Source organism: Rhinichthys klamathensis, unplaced genomic scaffold (genome assembly GCF_029890125.1).
Source record: "Rhinichthys klamathensis goyatoka isolate OS25496 unplaced genomic scaffold, OSU_Roscu_1.1 h1tg000044l_1, whole genome shotgun sequence".
Lineage (NCBI taxonomy): Eukaryota > Metazoa > Chordata > Actinopteri > Cypriniformes > Leuciscidae > Rhinichthys > Rhinichthys klamathensis.
Window position 1 is genome coordinate 531,484 of NW_026606591.1, and position 22,647 is coordinate 554,130.

Consider the following 22,647-nt stretch of genomic DNA (forward strand, 5'->3'; position numbering starts at 1 on the left):
AAATCCAACTCGCTTTAAAATCATTGGAAAGCAGACATAAGCGACACTAAATGTTCCTGCCGTTTTGCCTTTTTAAATAAAGATTTACTCCAAACATCACGCATATGGTGTTAGTGTTGTCACAGATCAAGACGGGATCTCACGGTTGTGCATGACATGATGAAATACGCGGGAATACTGTGAACAGCGATGTGGGATAATTGGGAACAAGAGTGTTTATTCCTGAGCAGGAATTGCTTTAGCATCATCATCGCTTTAATTGGGCTAAATAAGAAGGTCGCCGGCCACTACATGTGAGGTTAAAACAGACTGGATAGTAATTTATTGATGTTTTACATGTGCTGAAAAGGTTACAGGCCAATTCACAGCATCGACAAAGACTTGAGTGAAAGAGCTGGATGTGAGTCGAGATGATAGCTAAATACTCTGAACAACATTCGGTGTACAAATACTCTTCTAGCTGGTCTTGATCTGCGTCTCTTTTGAAACCTGACAAAATGGCAGTGCTGGAGGAACAATCTCAGGCATCATTACTCCACAAAACATGCTGAACATTATGCTAAGTGTGAGAGAGATCAGTCGTGCAACTCGGGAAAAACTCTGTCCACGCAGCAGAATCCTTTTCAGAGAGCCAAGAGATTCATCCGCTGAGGCTAGCTATCTACATATAACTACGACAATAAGTGCATAGGCAAAATTCATGCTTGTAAACATGTACACTGGTTGTTCAAATAGTCACATTTAGATCATCTGACTACAGTACGACAGTAAGATAAAAAAAACATACACTGTATACAGAGGTGTAGTGGTAAAAAAAGAGGTGTGTAAACTATAAATTCTGGTGGACCACGACGTGGTCACCCGGTAAGGTGGGACACTGCCTACCGGTTTATGTGTATCCTGATGACATTGCTATAGGCAGGGCTCACATTAAGCCTTTTCATACGCTTGTCCTTCGGACAAGTAAATCTGTCATTCACTTGTCCGAGTAAAAAAGTTTCTCGTCCGGATTTTTTTTTTTGTGTGTGTGTGTTAATCTATTCTGAAACAATATTCTCATCAGTGTTCAATTAGCTTTGATATTTAAATCGGCATATTGTAATATTTGCACCTTTAAAGGGCATCCCCTCCCCCAATATTATTAAATGTATGCTTCATCTTTCATTTTAAATTCCTAAATTTGATCAATAAATTCAATTATTTCGAATAATAAGACACTATAGGGCTGATCAAATTTAATCAAACACTGAAAAATTACAATTGCATAAAATAATGTTATGAAATTGATTTAAATTTACAAATAAGAAACGTTGGAAAGAATGATCTACTTTTAAACATAACACGAAACCGCCAGTAGGTGGCGGCAGGCGACCGTCTTAATGAGCGAGTCATTGATTCATTCAAACGATTTGTTCAAACGGCTGATTCATTCAAAATTGAGACAGATGTTTATGAATGGGTCATTGAATCTTTGACTCAATCGATTCGTTCAAAATGCTGAATCATTCAGTAATGAAAACAGGTTGAGTGTTCCTGTGAGATGCGCCGTGGTTCTGCTGTGATTTTTGTTTGGAACTATTTTCGCTGCTGAAACAGAACAAAAACAGCCAATATTGCATCTAAAATGTAAGTGACTTAATTTTAACTGTTTATTGAACTGTTGTGGGAAATCAATGTCACATTTTCAATCATGATGGTGTTCAGGAAAAATAATTGAGGTTGCTTAACATGTTAAAAATATAAAAACTCCACATTTAGATTTTTTATAGGCAGTATGTTGTTAACTGTGTGTGTGTGTGTGTGTGTGTGTGTGTGTGTGTGTGTGTGTGTGTGCTGTGCGCTCATTTGTGTAGATTTCTGCTCGAGAGGCTGCGCGAGCGTCAACAGCGCAACCACCGTCAGTAATAGTCAACAACACTGACAGTAATGCAGCGCAATATGAAAGAGTTCGTCTTAGGTTTTACAACCTATGAAACTAATAATGAACAATATGAATCTAAAACGACATAAGCTTAATTTATAGCTATTAAGAGGTGGATAAACGCAATTTAGAGGTGGATAAACGCAATTTAGAGGTGGATAAACGCACTTTGGAGGTGGGTAAACGCTATTTCCGAATATTGGGAGGTGCGTAAACGGCGTTTACGTGCGTTTAGCCTCCACTACATCCCTGACTGTATATATAAGGGCTGTGCCACGATTAATCGCTATTAATCGCATCCAAAATAAAAGTTTGTGTTTACATAATGTGTGTTCCCTAACCATAACTCTATAGAATAATAATTTTGCTATGTATTTGAATGTTGTCATATCATTAATGCATCTGTATCTAGAATGAATATCACTAATATGTATTTAAGGCCTTTTGCATTGAGTCTGAGGACATATTTACTGCATAAAGAAAAACTTTGGTTACACTTTATTTGAAGGTGACGTAGTTACATTGTACTTACTCAAATAAATACTGAGTACTACCCAGACAGCAACACAGTTTCGGCCCAGATCCGGCCCACATCTGTACCAGATCTGTCTGGGTAATATTAATTAACTACTTACTCAGCAATCCGTTTTGGCATTTTGCATAACCTCTCATTTTATAAGATCTCTTGTATTATTTTGCTGTAAGTACAGTATGGTTTACATCTCTACCTTTAAAAAGGCAGGAAATAATTGCACTTCATTTTACTCCTTTGATAACAGTATGTTCATGCCTTTCTACCTTATATACATTTATTACTTGAACAAAACCATGAAGTATGTGATCAGGGATTCTCAACATAAATCAAACCTCAAAACCAGGCCTTTAGCAAGCATTCGTGTCATTGATATGGCCATATCTGTAATACATCGAGGTGCTTCGGTGGTTTTTAGTTTCCATTTATTTTTTCTAGAGCAAATAATAAAACCCAAAACCGACCTTTTACCCCAGATGGCCTTTAGCCCTGTTGTACTTTATAAACACTTCACCTTTCTTTTCTTCTCCCTAACACGCTTGTATGCAGACACACTCACAACAGTGTGAAATCTTGATAACAAACCACCTGCAGCGTAATGGTTTTAGTCATGCTGCATTGTTTTCTTTCTTCCTTCCTTCTTTCCGTGCCGAAGCTCTCGAGGCGACTCATGAAGGACCAGACATCACCGCACAAATAGACTCAAGTCTCAGGATGAGTCACACGCGAGTGCGTTTTTATCTCGTGTACTTTTTCCAACTTTTGGTGAAGGAAATTTCTGCTTTGCACTGACCCTTTTCTACGCGAACACTTTCTTCCTCAGCGCTTTTACTCGAATAGATCGGCATCTCGGGTGCGTTGCAAGATAACAACCACACACACACACACAGAAACAGTGGATTCCCTCAGCAGTTTATAGATAGAGTAAGAGAATCTGCTCATCATTCAAGCTCACGAACACAACTTGATGAGTATCTCCTGAAGGAAAAAGCAACACGATCAAGGCAGCAAAAGATGTTACGGTTTAACGTGAGTGTATGTGTTAGTCTTTGATTCGGTGAATGAAATGCTGCATCAGTCACGCAGCACAGACACATCTTCACACGAGAAGCAACACATGCAACGATGGACAGTTACATATATATGCGAGGAAGACCAATCAGTGTGCATGTACATGTCGCAGTGACAGTCGCTGTTGGACACATTAGGAACATTCTATCAATGTAAGTCAATAGAAAATGTTATATAAATTAAAAAAGTATAAAGTTTACAAAAATACTTCGGTTTTTCATTGACCAATATATCGTTCAGAACACTTAATCAACCTATATTGAGCCAGAATGTCAGTTCTAGTGATACTGATTTACCTTATAATTAACAATTGTCAAAAGTCAAACTACTTCGGTTTTTCATTTTTAACGGCTATATATACACTCACCGGCCACTTTATTAGGTACACCTGTCCAACTGCTCGTTAACACTTAATTTCTAAGCAGCCAATCACATGGCGGCAACTCAGTGCATTTAGGCATGTAGACATGGTCAAGACAATCTCCTGCAGTTCAAACCGAGCATCAGTATGGGGAAGAAAGTTGATTTGAGTGACTTTGAACGTGGCATGATTGTTGGTGACAGAAGGGCTGGTCTGAGTATTTCAGAAACTGCTAATCTACTGGGATTTTCACGCACAACCATCTCTAGGGTTTACAGAGAATGGTCCGAAAAAGAAAAAACATCCAGTGAGCGGCAGTTCTGTGGGCGGAAATGCCTTGTTGATGCCAGAGGTCAGAGGAGAATGGCCAGACTGGTTCGATCTGATAGAAGGGCAACAGTGACTGAAATAACCACTCGTTACAACCGAGGTATGCAGCAAAGCATTTGTGAAGCCACAACACGCACAACCTTGAGGCGGATGGGCTACAACAGCAGAAGACTCCACCGGGTACCACTCATCTCCACTACAAATAGGAAAAAGAGGCTACAATTTGCAAGAGCTCACCAAAATTGAACAGTTGAAGACTGGAAAAATGTTGCCTGGTCTGATGAGTCTCGATTTCTGTTGAGACATTCAGATGTTAGAGTCAGAATTTGGCGTAAACAGAATGAGAACATGGAACCATCATGCCTTGTTACCACTGTGCAGGCTGGTGGTGGTGGTGTAATGGTGTGGGGGATGTTTTCCTGGCACACTTTAGGCCCCTTAGTGCCAATTGGGCATCGTTTAAATGCCACGGCCTACCTGAGCATTGTTTCTGACCATGTCCATCCCTTTATGGCCACCATGTACCCATCCTCTGATGGCTACTTCCACCATGTCACAAAGCTCTAATCATTTCAAATTGGTTTCTTGAACATGACAATGAGTTCACTGTTCTAAAATGGCCTCCACAGTCACCAGATCTCAACCCAATAGAGCATCTTTGGGATGTGGTGGAACGGGAGATTCGCATCATGGATGTGCAGCCGACAAATCTGCGGCAACTGTGTGATGCCATCATGTCAATATGGACCAAACTCCCTGAGGAATGCTTCCAGCACCTTGTTGAATCTATGCCACGAAGAATTGAGGCAGTTCTGAAGGCAAAAGGGGGTCCAACCCGTTACTAGCATGGGGTACCTAATAAAGTGGCCGGTGAGTGTATATATATATATATACATACATATTCTTGTTTAATTTGAGAAAATACTTAACAGAAGTAAACACTGTGTTAAAAAATATTGGCACCAAAAAATCCATATCGGTCTGAAGCAAATCGGGATGACCGCTCATACTTAGCAAAGCCAAACACTGAAATTACTGTCAAAATACCTTTTAAATGGAGAACATCAAACAGAATTAAATCCAGCCGTTCAATACCAAGTGTTGAACAAACCCTCGCCAGAAGAATGCCTGAGGAAAATCAACATTGTGCTGCTTAATGCAAGAACAAACAGATCAGCAAGTGAAAGCAGAGAAAAGCGAAATGAGACGTTTCCTGACACACATAATGAGTTATGATCACTGTCTGCTGTCACTTTCTCTCTGTGTCGGAGGCTTAAAAACAAACTTGATCGTGCCCTGGCCTCGTCACCGGAGGAAGTGTGCATGCAACACAAACACACGCTTACCTTGCTCTCTAAATGAAGACGTACCGCAGACTTCTGCTGTTTATATAGAACTAATTACGACTCCAGACTAACCCAACCCCCCTCAACGAAACTTTCAGCCTGTAATAACTCAAAAACCATTATGCACTTTATTTAAAAATCATTTGGCAACATCCCCAAAAGGGAGATTTGCCACATCTAGCTCACATCTAAGGACAATTGTGTCCCTAAACTATAACAAACACACATGTGGCTCATCAAAGACGACACGTAACGCAAGCCAAAGCATTTATTTCCCACACGCCAATGTCAGTCCAGCACCAGCCAGTCCATCCCACCTGTGAGTTGGGGTCATTTTGCTCTGGGTGACAATCTCATGCATGTTCATTCCTGCACAAACACACTTAAACACTGCATCCTGAAAGCAGACTCACTTGTTAAGAGTAGCGCTGGTCCTCAGAGGAAGTGTCCTAGCGAAGCTGTCGCGGGGCAGGACCGCCTCACAGGGCTTCTGCGCGACACCACATCTCCTCCTAATAAACTGAGCACTGGTACATTTGAAGCCTCCTTCACGTCTACGCTTAGCAGCCGGAGCGAGCAAACACACACACACACATGCACACGCATGCAGAGCAGCGACACGACCCGACTGAGCCACTGAATAAACCACTGCAGTTCTGAGCCGACGCCAGAAACACTGAGACAGACAGAGAGAGAGAGAGAGAGAGAGAGAGAGAGAGAGAGAGAGAGAGAGAGAGAGAGAGAGAGAGAGAGAGAGAGAGAGAGAGAGAGAGAGAGAGAGAGAGAGAGAGAGAGAGAGAGAGAGAGAGAGAGAGAGAGAGAAAGGGGGAGGGAGTAAGACTGGGGAGGCGTGTAATACTGAGAGATTAAGGAAGGAACAGAGAGAGAGAGAGAGAGAGCAAAACTAGGTGAGACAGAAAGAAACCTCACACGGGTTGAACAGTGACAGGGGTCAGTGACTCAACAGCTACTTGAATTAACACACACACACAGACGCTGATTGTGCGGTAACGTGTGTGTGTGTGAGAGATGTATGGTTCATATAGTCTGATATTTGAGTGCGTTTGCTATGCAGTCGGAGGAATTAGTTTTACAGGCTTTACAGGCTTACAGCTAATCCACAAACACGCACATGCATCAGAGCCATGTTTTCTGAGAAAAAGCAGAAAACATTTTCTGTGCCTCTTCAAATATATTGTATGATCAAATATTTGACATTACAAACCAGACATTACAGAACATTAGATTAAATACCATAGAAACTATATTTTACGTGAAGTAAAAGCTGTTTGCAAAGATCTTTGGCTCTATAGACCAAAAGTTACGAAAACTTCTATAGTTCTGAAGAGGAAACTCCGCTGAATATCTTTTTTTTTTTGCGTTTCATCTTTGACCAATAGCAAAAGAAAAAAATAACAACGATAGCATTACTATGACTTTACAAAAGAGAAAGAAATATTGAGAGATTGATTACGTTGGTCAGAAAAGAGAAAGAGGTCAAATTTGCAGTAACTCCTTTGGCCTTTATATCAGAAACACTCACACACGGTTCGATAAAGGATTGGGTCATCAGCCTACTCTGCTCTGATTGGTCAGATGACCCAGTCTGTTGTTATTGGTCTACTCTGCTCTGATTGGTCAGATGACCCAGTCTGTTGTGATTGGTCTACTCTGATTGGTCAGATGACCCAGTCTGTTGTTATTGGTCTACTCTGCTCTGATTGGTCAGATGACCCAGTCTGTTGTTATTGGTCTACTCTGCTCTGATTGGTCAGATGACCCAGTCTGTTGTGATTGGTCTACTCTGATTGGTCAGATGACCCAGTCTGTTGTGATTGGTCTACTCTGCTCTGATTGGTCAGATGACCCAGTCTGTTGTGGTTGGTCTACTCTGATTGGTCAGATGACCCAGTCTGTTGTTATTGGTCTACTCTGCTCTGATTGGTCAGATGACCCAGTCTGTTGTTATTGGTCTACTCTACTCTGATTGGTCAGATGGCCCAAGTCTGTTGTGATTGGTCTACTCTGCTCTGATTGGTCAGATGACCCAGTCTGTTGTGATTGGTCTACTCTACTCTGATTGGTCAGATGTTTGGCTGTCAATTAAGACTAATAAATTATTATTAATGTTACAGAGGCAAATTTAGTGGGGGAAAAAAACAGTGTAGGGTCACATGAGAGAGTGCTGTGATTGGCTGATTACCCTGTCAATGCCATTATTCAGCCCGCAAATCGGTAAAAATAGGTCAAACTAGTGAAAATGGATGGACTAATTACAGAGTAAACAACTTAACCACCCAGGCATCACCTCGTTTGGTCACGTTTGAATCGTGATGACCTTGAAATGATGATCAGCTCATTTATTTTAGCGAAATCTGCACCTCCTTTTAATGGTTGCTTCAGTGTTTACAGATAATTTGATGACTAATGGTCTGAAAAGAAGTTGAGCATGTAAGAGCAAAACAAACTGTGATTGGCCACTATATATGTCAATCAAACTGTCTCTTCGGGTCTAAGTAGGCGGGTCTTAACCAATATAAGCTGCTTATTCAGGCATATGACGATCAAAAGTCTGGCGGGGTAAAACTGTTACATAACCTCTCAAGCTAGAGGAACTGCATGACGACAAATTTACATCACATTATTAAATAATAACTTCTTAATTTCTGAGCTAGGCAGTCACTTTAACAGCACTGGCCTTTGAGTCTTTGAGTCTACTAATACTCTAATGAGACTTATTTGACATGTAGTTGCAAAGTTCCTTATAGTTGACCATCGAAATAAAGTGTAACCAATATTTAATAGCTACGAGTCACACATCACTAGGCCTAGAATTTCAATATCTTAGGCTTGTTTGTTTAAGATTACTCTGCTAAGATAAGTCTGCTTTTTCTTTTACTCTGAACAACCTTTAAACTGAAAGCAACTTCTAAAACACACACACACAGAGTCATAATGACAAAACACAGGTCATCCTGCACTGATAAAGAAGTTCAAAGAGCACACTTCAGATGCTGTAGGAATCAATACATACACATCTGTTTACGACCAACATATTCTTATCCTGAGGTGAATACGAGCGATTGAGACTGAACTTCCTTTCATGACCTGATGTAATTCCTACTAAACATGACACATGGACAGAACCAGTCATGATCTATTATATATATATATATAGGCTAATGTTGTCTAGACTAACGTCTTGACAATTAAGCAACAGTGGGGTCATGTGAGTATGTGTACTTTCTATTAAAGGTTTATATTAGTTGTAATATACATGCAAGTCTACAGCTCAATCAAATCAACAGAGAAACACAGCTTGCATACACCTTCACTCACAAGAAGTATGGTTAATATACAAGACTGCAACAAAGTGGTGCATCAGAAGTAGCGTGGCACAAACACATGGAGAGTGACCTACCAGCTTGAACTTCAGACCCAGTAATGCCCAGTAAATCTTCCATAAACAGCATCAAGCCTTTAAATCAAAGAATCATACAGTAAATGTATCCTTGATCAGACTCACTCCATGTGCTGAAACACAAATGAGTGAACAACTCTTCTTAACACAAGAAAACACAGTCATTCCACAACATGCCCATGCTCGCCTCAAACCTCCACATGACCATTGCAAGCCAGTTACAACTGCAAGTGATGAACAAGTCAGAATATGCTCCCTTTTAGGTCATGAACTGGAAGAGGAATTTACCTAATTGCAATTCAATGGAATTTCATTATCCTATGACTGCACATTATCCTACTTCTTTCCAAATAAATACATAAATGGACAATATTGATTTGAGTTGAAACTATTCTATCATGCTAGAAGAAAGAGACAGCAGAGTGATACGCGAGACATGAAACTAGCACAGCTATGTAGAAAATCAGTCAATCAGGCAGTTTAACGGCATTATACAAAATACTTGGAAGCAGAATGACACGACTGACCAATCAAAATGGAGTATTTTCCAGAGTCATAAAGATGTAGATATCTGAACGTGCCTGGATTACTTTTCCATTCGGCTCTAAGTCTCACTTCAGTGTCAGACCTCGAAGGGTCCCGGTGATCCCACAGAGCTAATCAAACTGAACTCTGGCCTCAGGTGTGGAGAGCCAATCCGAACGCTTCCCTCTGAGGGATTTCAACCAGTTTCAATTCAACCGGGGGAGTTACAGAAGAGAAAACTGATACAAGGCTTGACAACCAAATGCGGGTGTATTTCAGCAGTGGCGTGTAACGCAGTCACTCTTACTAGCCACTTGGCGGGTTCAACTTTATAATATATACATTTTTCAATTGTAGTCTTTTAAAAAAGACTAAGTAGACTAAGTACAACGTAGTGTTGTCAAAAATATAGATTTTTCGATATCGATACTGAAATATCTGAAACGCTCCCAATACTCATTTTCCGCAGAATAGATACACGCTCTCTCTCATCTCTCTCCGACAGCGAGTGACACACAAACCCGCCTCTCCTCACTCACTCGTTTCATGTGCTCCGGATGAATATTGTTGCTGTTGAAGGGCTTGAATTTTGGCGTGGGAATGCGTGTATTGCGCATAATTAGACTCATTCCAGCTGATTTTGTGCTCACACCCAAAGTGAGGCACATAAAGCCGCCACTCAATACTAAATCGCTTTTTATTGCACTTAAACAGTCAAATACACACAAAATAATGTCAAAATGCCGGTCTTGGCGAGTATTCATGTAAACACAGTAGTTTATGTTTTAAGTGAGCGTAAAAAGTTGAGAATGAAAACACATGTGTAACAGTATAATGGATCCGTGTACCAGGTCTTAAAGCTGCCGTCGGCAACATTTTTTTGATCATATTCAGTGAAATCGACACTATAATCCGACAGAACAACATAAATAAAGTGGTTTTAGAAAAAAACCCGAGCTTCTAACTCCACCTGGAGCGTGTTATTTGTTTTGCCAAAAATCCACAGCTCCCGGATCATCGGGTCCAATCAGCGCAGGGGGGTGTGAGATCTGACTGTCAATCACAGATCGGGAACACGCCACCCCTCGCGCACGTTACAATCACATGCAGACGCCGGAAGTTCACGCAGTAACGATGGCGGATGTATCTCGCTTTCAAAACACTAACAAATCAAGTAAGCTCATTTAGAGTATAAATGACGTTAGCAATTGCAATCTATTAGGGCAGCATACCTCCAAATACTCCATGGTGTTGATGGATGCTGATGAGACAGGCGCGTTCACAGATAACCTGTTACACACTCACTGACGAGCACGAACTCGGTGGGTCAGTATCCGTTGATAGTGGGGGAGGGGCATGAGAGTTGTAAACATTCAAAATTTTGACTAAGTCCACTCAATCTGCCAGACTTGCCGACTGCAGCTTTAAAGTGTCAACAGCCTAATATTCCTGCTGACAAATTATGAGATCATTTAAAAAAATATCTATATGGCAGTTTTTTCCTATGCCATGGTATCGATGTCACAAGTGTGGCCAGTGAAAATCCTGAGTGGCTAATAATTTTGGAAAACCACTAGCCATAGGGTTGCATATATATATATTAGGGCTGTCAATCGATTAAAATTTTTAATCTAATTAATTACATACTCTGTAATTAATTAATCTAAATTAATCGCATACACAATCTTACAATATTTACATGGTACAATTTCTGGTAAGCTACGGTTTTATTATTATTGCTTGACACAAATTTCACGATTTCAATTTTAATTTAATTCTTGTGATTTGATGCAATATTGACTATATATGATTTGGATAAATATACGAGATAGGCATTCATTTTTCTCAAGAAACAAAAAATCTCACCCAATGCTGTAAAAATACAGAGAGCCATATCAGCTGGTAATATTTAAAGTTAAAAATAGCTCAAATTAAATATAATGCGTGTTTATTACAAATAACAACTTTGATATAGGCCTAAGTAAAAAATATAATATAGTAGTAGGCTACATAAATTTAGAAAAACACTCTCTATAGCTCTTTTTTTATAGCCAACTATAACGTGCTATCATATGGTCATGAAATGGCTTTCCTGAGGTAACTTAGGCTAAATGTTATGTGACATTGTTCTCCATCTGTTTTATTGACCTCTTTTCGCGATTGAAAAACACTGATTGATCGAGGAATATACATTTCGGTAAGTTTTAGGCTGCCCTACTGTATCTTTCAACATTGTTCATTCGTGTTTATTTACTATTAGCTAGAGATGATCGGTTCACGTGCCGCAATAGGGATCTGTCATGTCACATTTACAAGCGCCAAAACGGTATTTATTGTTTGATTTTTGTAATAAAATTGACAGAATCTGAGAGCTGAGATTTTTTTTAATATCATAATAACGTCTGTCTTGTCTGTTTCCGTGTCCTTTCTTTTGTGCGCGATTTTTCTGTGCGCGAGAAAATGGTTGTGTGACGTGAGAGCGCGTGAAAAGTTACAACACACACACACACAACAGCGCGCTTTCTCTCAGACACATTCACCGACTCACGCACACACTCCTGGATGCTTTGCATTGATGTGGTACTTTAGAGTTGACGAACTCCGTTTGTTATATAAGTAAATGTTCCAAACAATGATCCAAGCAGGGCGTTCTTGTCTCCCTCCTTTTTACACGGATAGTGGCTACGGCTAGAACGGCTCCGCAAAGGTCAAAACGGAATGGATTAATCTGCGTTATTTTTTTTAACGCGTTATTTCTTCTCAGATTAATTAATCGAAATTAACGCGTTATTTTGACAGCCCTAATATATATTGCACTTCTATTGCTTTCTTGCACTTGATTAATGTATTATATTTGCACATATTAACTACCATATGTATGTAGTATGCAACCAATAGTGTTAATATAACTGCTTTCAATCGGAAATCTTAGTTCTATCTTTATTCAATCTTTGTTTTATCTGTTATATAGTTATATTGCACAGAGGTACAGAATTCATGATATCACTTCAAAGAGCAAGATGATTAAATCTGATCAAAGAAATAATCATCGGACAATTAGGGGCCATGTGGTTTAGAGGTCAAAGGTTAGAGTTTGAGGGTTCTTATCTCACATACTGTGTGTCACAGAATCAGATAGTCTTGTTTCGCAAGAGCAGCTCGTCTTCCTGTTGCTTTGAAGCATGCAGGTGGGCGGCTCGGCAGATAAAAATGACAATGACACGAAGATGCACAAGCTTGATCATCTCCGAGAGATCACAAACAGCACGGAGTAAAGATTCACAAAAGAAATAACATCTGGCTGCCCAACATCAACAGAGTGGCTTCTGGCTGTAGTAACTCGGTTTGACTTTGAAGACTTTAAGCACAAGGTCATTTCACAGTCACTCAAACTTGAATTAATGCACCTCAAATAACCCATGGCAACAGAATGGGCAAAAAAATACGCTCTTGATGCTGGTCAGGAAAGAACCGTTAAACACACACACACACACACACACACACACTAGCGCCTCTGGGTGAAACTATCATGCTGTGTCTCTTTGACATACAGGAAGTCCAATTAAGGAAGTGCTTTGAGTCTCTGGCTCTGTTCTAAAAACGAGTGAGTTGCCAACATGAGGCAACATGACTGAAATTGGATCACACATCAGAGGTGGTTTAGACTGTTTTTAGCCCCCCTAAATCTATAATCACCTATTTGAAAGATCGGGCCGGTATTGCTTCGAGAAAGTTGATAATTTTCACGTGTTTTTAAACATTGATGTGATTTAAAGCCATTCAAGCGCAAGACGCTGTGAAAGAAACTTCATTTGGTACTCGCACGGTGTGATAGATCGTTTACACAAGCACACGCAAAATTATGTCAAAATGCCCATCATGACGAGTATCCACGTGAACACAGTCGATTATGTCTTAAGTGAGCGAAAATATAACGGATTCGTTACAGACCTTATGCACGAGAGAAACAAGGGCGCCGCCATCTTTAAAAAATCTCTATGGCATTGCTGTCCAGGAGTAATTCGCTTTTGAAGTGGATTTACTTAATGTAAAGTTAACGAAAGTTATCTTTCGAGGATTGTAATGTTTAAAGCAGATGTCTTAACAAATGTCAGTAGACCGGGAAGATTTTAAAACGAGCCGTTCATTCATAAATAGGCAAGATCGCTGTGCAATACAGACCGGAAGACAAAAGACAAGGACGCAGCGCTGAAAAGGGGCGGGGCTACATAAGGTCTATACACCGGGTAAAATAGTCTAAAAGTGTGCGTAACAGTTTATATTAGATCTATTTTAGTGATACATTTTAGTATTGAATGATTTATATTTACAAATCAACATTTCTCACTTTGACTGCATGGATTTTTTTAATGAGCTTGTTAAATGATGCTGCCTACCTTCTGAAACAGCCTTTGCTTTGTGATTTAAAATGCTGCCTACATAAGCACTAGACTTTACACCCACAATGAGCCTTAGCATTAACTACACAGATGCCAATGCTGTCCTAATCAGAACATCAAATCAACTAACCATGTCTGTACAGTGCTTTTGCCAACATGTGACCACAAATTTTTTTAAAAAATGCTGGCAACACATGCATATGCCAAGCATTAAATCTTAGTATATTATTAGTGTTGTTGTCGCACACGGTCAGAACAGGTGTTTTGCACGTTTAAACCATTTGATGGAGAAAATCAGCAGCTGTGTGTGAGAGGCGTAATTCTGATTATACTGAATTGATGTACATGGATTTTTTTGTGTAGCTACTTTATAATGTTACAATTATATCTCATTTAAGCTAATCTCCGGACTTTGATATTCAATACATTAAGCAAATAATTTGCCTTTATTTTGCCATATGCAAAATAAGAAATATTATAATATAAAATAAACTTTTTTTTAGGACTTTGATATTCAATAGATCATTAAACAAAACATGATTTAACCTAATTTCCTGACTGATATTCAATGGACTTAATAGCAAGTTCTAAAAGTCCTAAGAGTCCCAAAACAAAAATAATTTAAGCTAATTTCCTGACTTTGATATTCAATGGATTAAGTAAATAATTCGCCTGTAAAGTCCATATGCAAAAACCTGCCACAGTGCAAGGATAGGAAATAAAGTCCTAAAATAAATAAAAAGAAAAAACAAAACAAAATAAAAATACCTGAACCAGTGCAAGGACAGAATTTTTTTTTAAAAAATAAAATAAAATAAAGCAATCAAATTCTGTTCTTTCTCAAAAGCTCTGTTCCTGTGATCCTGAGTCCCAGAGGATGCTTAAACCCAATCAGATGAGAGATTATGGGAAGTGCTGGCATGTGTAAAATGCATCGGGTGGAGCTTGAACACACTCTCTGAGGCCGAGGCTGGAATAACCCCTGACCTCCACGGATATATTACAGTTACAGTAAGCCAGTTTTACATTGAGAGATTAGAGTTAGCCGAGCACTGGACTCACCCATGACCCACTAATACAAACCAGGTGACAGAATATGAATCGGTGATGAGCGGGAGGAAGAAGTGAGACCACCTTAATCACATTTCAAAATGAAAAACGCATTACAGAATTGATCTGGACAAATCCCGTCTTGTAGAACCTGGAATGGGATTATGAAGGGAAGGGATGACTGAAGAAAGAGTTTGTGGAAAGATGTGTGATGTTTGACTAAAGCACAGCACCTCCAGAAGGGTCCGTCAATACCTGACAGAAGCGCTGGAGTGTTTCACTGCAGGACACACACATCAAGTGCCATCCAGAGACATTTGAGTTTTTATTAACATTTTTAATTAGCTCTTATTTGTATTCATGTTCATTTTAGTTTAATTGTTTAATCATTTCGTTATGTGCTTGTCATTTTATTCGTTTTTTGTTTTTTATATTGGCATTTAGGTTCAATTTATTTTTATTTCAGTTTTAGTTTTTCAAATAATTTTTATATTTTATGATATTTCAGCTTATTTCAATTAAGAGAGATGTTTCTAATTGTTTTAGTTAGAAATAAACTATTTGTTGTAACTTATCGAAACATAAAAAGCAACAAAAACTGAAATTTCAAGTCAGCATTTACTCGCTTTTCTATTCTGTGGAACACAAAAGAATATAGAATATATTTTGAAGAACGTTTCAAATGTGTTTGTGCATACAATGAAACTCAATGGGGTCCAAAACATAAACAAATTATTTTTCATCTTCTTTTGTGTCAGAAGTTTACATTTATTTTATAACATACAGAAAGTAAAACTTGTAAGCCTCCGTGGCATATTCGTTAAATATAATGACTGAATAATGGCAATATATCAATATCAAAAAGATGACATTATGTATTTCATGGTTACATTCTGTTCATTATTAGACATTTGAATGGAAATAAATAAATAAAACCTTACACTTTTACTTCCTTGCACTAACATCTTTAATTCTAAACATCTAAATTAAATTACAAGAGAAACAACTAGCTTGCAGCATAATGCCATAATCATAATTCATAATCATAAGCAAATTAGCAGAACGATCCAAAATCAATCCATCTGTAGCTTACTTGTTAAATATTATGATTGAATAATGGCAATAATATAACAAAAATACCACATCATATATTTCATGGTTACATTAAATGTAGCATTGGGCATTTTAATGGACATTTTACTTCATAAATAAGCAAACACAATCATGCACTTTTACTTCCTTGCACAAACATCTAAATTCGCTACGGTATACAATAATAACCGGCTTGCTGCATAATGATTATGATGGAACTCCATCAAGCTTCTTTAAGGCTCCTCGAGTTGTTCCCAAATGCCACATCGGTATTATGTTACCCACAAGCCTTGTCATGGCGCCTCGGCACTTTTATAACTGTGGCGGTCTTCACGCGGCGCTAAAACAGCAGATGCTCGCTAACTCCCGTCTGCACGTAAAACCCAGCAGCTGCTTTCTTTTATTTGACTGCTTCATTTGTCTAACAACCAGTGAGCCAAGTTTGCTCACATTCTGGCGCTTTGCCACTTTCCACCGCTATAAAATCAAGAAGCAGACATCCAAATCGCTATTAATATTCGGCGCTGTATAAAACCCTGTGACCGTTTACAATGGCACTGTATTAACAACCTAATTCATCACTCTTCACCTCCACGGCTTCACGGAGACGCTGTTTACTGGCCGCTCAGTCATTACTGCTCAGAGGGGAAGCTTTTACACAAGGAATAGTTCAGCCGGGAAAAAAACAAACATCAGCTCATAGTGACCATATCTGTCAAGGACAAAAAAACACCATAAAAGTACTTTATACCAGGGATTTTAATACTAAGGTCCAGGGATTCCCATAGAAGTGATATTCCCATTAGTGCCTGCCCCCTTTTACAGTGCCATTGGTTCTGGATGCATTTCCCATGGGGATTTCAAAAAAAGTCTTCGTTAATGAGGGTTACAATACATGAACCAAGCCAATCAGCTACGAGGTGAATCACAACATTGCAAAGTTTTGATTTGAAGTCAAAAAGTTTTTGAAAATCGGACAAAAAGGTACAACAGCTTTGGTGAGGGAAAGAACTACAATCCCATGAAGCAAAAAAAAACAAAACAATTTAAAAATGTTGATTGTATATTTAAAAAACAATATATTTGAATTTTTATTGCAGAATATATATTACTTTTTAGACGCAATATTGACTGTTTTTGTTATGATTCAGCAGCGAAATTAGTTTCAAAGAAAGATCAGAGCAGAACCACAGCAACACTCAGCCGGGATTCATTACTGAATGATTCAGAGATTTGAACGAATTGGTCGAGTCAAAGATTCAATGACTCATTCATAAACAACTGCCTCATTCTTAAAGCTCCAGTCCGTAACTTTTTTAAGTTAAAAATAATCCAAAATAATTATATTAAAAAAAACTTATTCTGCCAGTGGTCAAAACTATCTGCTTGCCATAGCTAGATTCAAAACGGTTAGCTTGTAATAATGATTTTAATTCCAGTGGTACTGGTGGGTTTCCGCGGGAAATTCGAGCATGTCTTTGCGTCATGACGTCACACCCGTACACATAAAGAAGGAGTTTCGGCTAGCCGGCTATACTGCGCGTGACGAGATAATAATTAAACTTATGGCATCCAGAAAGATCCAGACAACAATCATCAGTGTCAACTGGAGATTCAGCAGTTATAAAACCCAAAAGACTTCGTACTTCGGATTTAAGGTGGCTAGAGAAAGAGAAAGAAACCGTCTCATGCGAACACAAGGATTTAAACATCGGCGGGGCTTTTGAAAAGTGCGTGAACTCTGTGTTTTGAAGGGGTTAAAAACGGAAGAAGAGACGGCTTTTTTCTGCTGAACAAGTAAGACATTTCAATAGTTCAATCGTGTAACAGTACGTTTTCTTAATTCACACAGTTATGGAGTTTCCTTTGTTGTGCCTTTCTCGTTTTGCTATTATGGAGAATATGAATTCTGAACTACACAGGTAACCATAAAACACATTAAATTTAACATTAGTCACGCAATGCTGATGTTGTTAACATGAATTTGAGAACAAAGTAGGCTATAATTTGCACGGTTGCTGTAAATCGCGTTGATTAAATCTAACGAAGCTTATCATGTCGAATGCTTTTTCCCCCTTAGTTGGTCAGAACAAAAATGGATGTTACTTACTTGTTCAGAAGACATTTTCTTATGAAAATTCTTATGTTGGTCAAACTTTCAAAAAGTGAATCTGATTCTGTATGACAGTATCCACACAGCGCGGTGACTGACAGCTCCACTCGCCTCAAAACACTGTGTTCATCCGCGCTGTTTCATGCCGATTTACAACCCACGTAAAGATGATAATTCCGCGAATCACTGCAGTTACAGATTTCGAACAGACAGATGGCGACAAAGAGGAAAAAAAACGGACTGCAGCTTTAAACGAATCGGCCATTTGAACGAATCATTTGAATGAATGACTCAATGACTCACTCATTAAGACGGTCACTACTGGCGGTTTAGTTTCATGTTTAAAAGTTGAATTTTTTCCTCAATTTCGTATTTGTATTTGTTTTTTTTAATAGTCTCATAACATTTTATTTAATGTAACTTTTCTAATTGAATTCCAATTGAGTTAATTGATCAAATTTAAGAATTTAAAATGAAGCAAGATTAGGGGGGAAAAGCCCTTTATTAACGGGGAAAAAAATGCCCTTGGGGTAAATATCATAAATATGCAGATTTAGATATCAAAAAGCTGAGAATATTGCTTCGGAATAAAATATAATTACACCAAAAAAATAAAAAATTCCAGACAAGCAACTTTTTTTACTCAGTGCATGACTGATTTACTTGACATGAGCCCTGATATATATATACACAAACATTAATTTTGAGACCGTAGAGAGATCGCATAGCAAACATGGGTGGGCGGAGCTAAAGAGCTATTGGTGACTGATCTAACTCTCTGATTGGTGTAATTCTCTATACAGCATCATGGATAATGTAGTTTTTCACCAAGAACTCCACTGATAACATGATTATTTTAAAAACTTTGCTGAAATAATGCGGGCTGACGTCTTCAGCAGAAGTAAATACCATCGATTAACAACTTTGCAGCTCACAGCAGGTCTGTATTTAAAGGTTTATAAGATATCATCAAAAATCTTTTTCCCTATGAATTTAATTGAGTTTTTACTTCCTCAACCAGACTTTTGCACTCTTTAGAGAGCCTGTGAAAGAAAAAAAAAGTACATGCTCTACAAAAAGTATTTTTAGTGCCCTTAAATGTTAACATGTGAAATCAAAATATGCATATTTAAATATTTCATTTAACATTTTTACATTGGTTATTAAATGTTAAAATCAACTAATTAATGCAAATCAGTACAAAATGACACCGAAAGGAAAAATCTTCAGGAAACCCTGTCAAGTTAAAGGCATGAACAATTAAGACGAAATTTACCGGAAGCCCAGGCTCTTCTTCATCTTAGAGCGTCATTGTTCTGGCAGAGAAATATGATGGAATATGAAACAATTCCACGCGTACGAACACGAGTGCATGCAGCGCTCGCAACCAGCGGCCGCCGTGGCATTTTCCTCCGCCAGAATCCTTTGAATGACAGAGCATTAACATAAAATTAGCATAAACAAATGAGCGTAATGCGACGGCCACGGAATTACCCTGGCAGACGGGAATGAGAAATGCGTGCTCATAAAGCATCCCCTTTCAGATGAGTTCGGATGTTTCAAGGACTGTTTTGAAACGACGCCATGATTGTCGCCGAACAACACACTAATCAACGTGTTGTGTGGCCCGGGACATCTTAATGATCTCTCTGTCTGTCTATCTCACGCACACACATACACACACTGACCGAAGCGTGCAGGAAATACAAACAGCACTCTAGGTCTTTTACATTAAAGCCCTTCGCTCCTCTTTCCAGCCTTAAAATAGGAATTACTGGAGAAGGCCTGAGCGCAGGGGTGGTGAAGAGGGAGAGGTGGCTTTTCATTTAGATTGACAGGGTGGCGTTATCAGCGTGAAGCACCTGCGCGGGGTCAGTGCCGAAAACCGGAGCGCAACCAAAGCCGATCCCGGCAGTCATCGCTGCTGTAATTGCTTCCATTGACCCTCCTCTGATCGGCTTGGGAATCTCTGACAGGCCGGTCAGAGTTACTGATCTCTGCAGGTATCACATGCAGATGTGTTCAAACAGATGCTCCTAATAATAATAATAATAACAACAGTAAAATAAAAAAATGATAAAACAAAACTAAAACCCACCATCAATAGCTAGTTCCTTTAAGACATCATGAAATGTAAACAGATTTTTTTTTAGATATTAGTTAATGTCTGTTAGCTATAAATAAAAATAAATAATAGTAAATAAAAATAAAATAATTAATTAATTAATAAATAAATAAACTACGACCCACCAGCAAAATCTAGTTCCTTTAAGACCTCGTGAAATATTACCTGAATTTGTTTAGGAATTAGTTAATGTCTGTTAGCTATACATGAAAATAAATAAGTACAATTAAATAATAAAAATTAAAAAAAATGGAAAAATGAAAAATAAAATGACAAAATAAAATAAAGTAAAATAAAATATAAAGACATCATGAAATGTAAACAGATTTTTTTAGATATTAGTTAATGTCTGTTAGCTATAAATTAAAAAAAATAATAGTAAATTAAAAAAATATATATTAATTAATTAATTAATTAATTAATAAACTACAACCCACCAGCAAAATCTAGTTCCTTTAAGACCTCGTGTAATATTACCTGAATTTGTTTAGGAATTAGTTAATGTCTGTTAGCTATACATGAAAATAAATAAGTACAATACAATAAAAAAAATAAAAAAAAATGGAAAAATGAAAAATAAAATGACAAAATAAAATAAAGTAAAATAAAATATAAAGACATCATGAAATGTAAACAGATTTTTTTTAGATATAAGTTAATGTCTGTTAGCTATAAAAAAGAAAAGAAAAGTAAATTAATTAATAAATTAATTAATTAATAAACTACGACCCACCAGGAAAATCTAGTTCCTTTAAGACCTCGTGAAATATTACCTGAATTTGTTTAGGAATTAGTTAATGTCTGTTAGCTATAAATGAAAATAAATAAGTACAATAAAATAATAATAAAAAAATAAAATGGAATAAATGAAAAATAAAATGGTAAAATAAAATATAAAGACCTCATGAAATATAAACTGTTTTTTGTTTAAGTCAAGTCACCTTCATTTTTATAGCGCTTTTAACAATATAGATTGTTTCAAAGCAGCTTTACAGAGATAATAGGAAATTAAAGTAACAGAGATTGTTTTGGCTTTACACAGCTCTAGAATAAAGTTATTGTCCAGCTAAAGTTAGTTTTGATTTATTCACTTCCGTTGCAAAGATCATTATTAACTTAGGGGGCGCTAACACGACACCGTTCTAACAGAAAACCCTTAACACACTCCGGCCGCTCGTTCGCACAAACAGTGCCTGGTGTCTCGAGAACGCACTCCCTGAAAATCAGGTTCCAAGCTGCAAGCCTTGAAAAATTTTAGGGGAAAAAGGTTATCTCTGTGAAAACGCTGACGGCGTGCACGTGTGTATTACGTGTTTAGTCTATATGTATGCGCGTTTGAATATATATGTGTAGTACATGTAGTCTTTAGAAAATGACCTCAACAAATCACATGTCTGGCCTTAAAGTGTGTATGTCAGGTTAAATTTGTAATTATGATTAACACAAAATAGTTAGGGGAAATACACGTTTGACAAGTTTATGTGTTGTTTTGTATGTTTTTTGATACCTAAAGGCAGAATATAAGATGAAAAAGGTCGTTATTTTCAGTACTCACTTAAAACTGCTCCTCCCCCCAAGCAAATCGCTTGACGTCATAAGAGGGAGCCGTCTCCCCAGGTTGCTGAGAAAGTGAGTTTGTGAGCTGTGTTGATAATTGTACGAGTGATAGAATTAGTGATTGGGACATTTATTTATTTAGTTAGTTATTTAAGTTAGGTAGTTAGTTAGGTATACGATGGTGAATTACTGCCTTTGTGCTGGGTGCAAAAACACCATTAAAACCGGTCACAGAGTCCACTTTTTCCCAAAAAGTAGGTCTGTGTTCCGTGCCTGGGTCAACTTTGTTCGGACCAAACGCGCTGACTTCAGTGCTGCTTGACTTCGGTCATTTGCAGCGCCCATTTTTTCCAGTTTTTATGTTTCCACTGTTCGATCGCGCCCGCGCCTCTCTCTGTCTCTCACACACACACACCAACATATTCCAGCATTGCAATCTTGACATCGCAGCCTGTTCATTATAGCCATGGAGCTTCAGAGCTAAGGCGGAGCTACAGATTATGTGTCCCTAAATAACCAGCGTATCTAACAGTAGTTCCGCATTAATTAATTTGCACGCGAGTTTTATTTATTTTTATACCGTGTATTCTCCGTGTATATTCATGCACCGAACCGTGACGCCCGTACCGTTTCGGTTCAATACGAATACATGTACCGTTCCACCCCTAAGTTATGCCTATATACTTACCAAGACACCTGATAAACTCTCCACTCAGATATTTATGTTTCTTCGATAGGAATTATTTAAATTTCTGTTTGGCTCCTCATCTGTCTCACGCCTGGGAGGCTCAAAATTGTATGGC

General features: G+C 38.2%; 1 protein-coding gene across 5 annotated transcripts in view; it reads right to left on the minus strand.

Annotated features, from left to right (window-relative positions):
* The window catches only part of inpp4b (inositol polyphosphate-4-phosphatase type II B), a 204,401-nt gene that overhangs the window by 157,520 nt on the left and 24,234 nt on the right, over positions 1–22,647 (minus strand). The window contains exon 1 of one of the 5 annotated variants that reach the window (XM_056247213.1): positions 8,983–9,096. The exons of 3 other annotated variants lie outside the window; for them this stretch is intronic. The gene's annotated coding sequence lies outside the window, so the exon portion shown is untranslated. Of the gene's footprint in view, positions 1–5,974; positions 6,240–8,982; positions 9,097–22,647 lie in introns of those variants that run through there. One more of the 5 variants, XM_056247212.1, reaches the window with a different exon arrangement.